Here is a 1,475-nt window from a genome sequence, read left to right on the forward strand (position 1 = left end):
AATTCTAAAACCTATGACTTCATCAACTAATTGACATCCTTAAATATAAAAAGATATGTTTAAGATTATCTTAGGCCAAAAGCATGTTTAACAAATATAAACCTAACACTATTTACATCTACTACAAAGGATTAATTAATGATTCAAGGCATGTTTAACTTCTCTTAAGAGAATAAAAGAACAATTGACTTAAAACATTATAAAACAAACTTAACTCAAGAAATAAAGCAAGTTAAATGTAAAAATTTGTAAATCGCAAAAGTATTGCTTTAAAATAAAATTATCAAAAATTCTAAAACCTATGACTTCATCAACTAATTGACATCCTTAAATATAAAAAGATATGTTTAAGATTATCTTAGGCCAAAAGCATGTTTAACAAATATAAACCTAACACTATTTACATCTACTACAAAGGATTAATTAATGATTCAAGGCATGTTTAACTTCTCTTAAGAGAATAAAAGAACAATTGACTTAAAACATTATAAAACAAACTTAACTCAAGAAATAAAGCAAGTTAAATGTAAAAATTTGTAAATTGCAAAAGTATTGCTTTAAAATAAACCTAACTTATTTAAAAAACACAACTTAATAAAAGAGACACCATAAAAAACACTACTAAACCTAAATCCTAAAGCAAATATTGGTTTGAGAAGGAGCTTTCGAGGAGGGAACCAACAACCGCTAACAAAGAACATTCTGATCACTCGTGACCAATCAAATCACAAAACTTTAAACAACCGCAAAAATAAAGAACCATATCGTCTCAAAGCAATATATATATATATATATATATATATCATATGAAAACAATTTAATCAGCTAAGAAGGGTTGAGCAACTAAATTTTTCAACCCCTTAAAATCGAAAAAAGAAGTTAAAGTTTAAATGAAACGCTAATGAATAAAGATCACCGAAAACAATTTTAACCATGCTACCCGAGTCTATGAAGATATTTTGGATGATGCAACCCATTGATGTTGACAAGAATCTTCTGGTCGGAGGTTTGACCATCTCTTTAGACTAAGTAGATTAAAGATCCCGACACCTCGGGATGACGGAGAGCCATGAGCATCTTAACCAGGTTGTCCTAAAGAAAATAATATAAAATTAACTCATTGATTGATCAAATTACTAGACAAATACATTATTTCTCCTATATTAAATTGTGATAAACAATACAAAACAAACTTAACTCAAGAAATAAAGCGGCTTAAATGTAAAAATTTGTAAATCACAAAAATATTTCTTTAAAATAAACCTAACTTATTTAAAAGAAACAACTTAATAAAAGAGACACCATAAAAAACACTTAGACTTAAACCAAAATCCTAAAGCAAATCTTGGTTTGAGGAGCTTTTGAGGAGGCAACCCATGACCGCTAACAAAAAACATTCCGGTCACTCGTGACAACCCTTAAAATACGGAACCATGGGATCTTGACCGGGTCGTCTCAAAGCAATATATATATAT

The 1,475-nt window shown here is 28.7% G+C and overlaps 1 protein-coding gene across 1 annotated transcript in view; it reads right to left on the reverse strand.

Annotated features, from left to right (window-relative positions):
- Positions 1-1,007: 1,007 nt before the first annotated feature.
- LOC110024637 (uncharacterized membrane protein At1g06890-like) overlaps positions 1,008-1,475 on the reverse strand; it is an 18,212-nt gene continuing 17,744 nt past the window's right edge. Inside the window, exon 9 of the transcript XR_002294024.1 lies at positions 1,008-1,092. The gene's annotated coding sequence lies outside the window, so the exon portion shown is untranslated. The remainder of the gene's footprint in view (positions 1,093-1,475) is intronic.

This window comes from Phalaenopsis equestris, unplaced genomic scaffold (assembly GCF_001263595.1).
Source record: "Phalaenopsis equestris unplaced genomic scaffold, ASM126359v1 Scaffold000263, whole genome shotgun sequence".
In the NCBI taxonomy this organism is placed as follows: domain Eukaryota; kingdom Viridiplantae; phylum Streptophyta; class Magnoliopsida; order Asparagales; family Orchidaceae; genus Phalaenopsis; species Phalaenopsis equestris.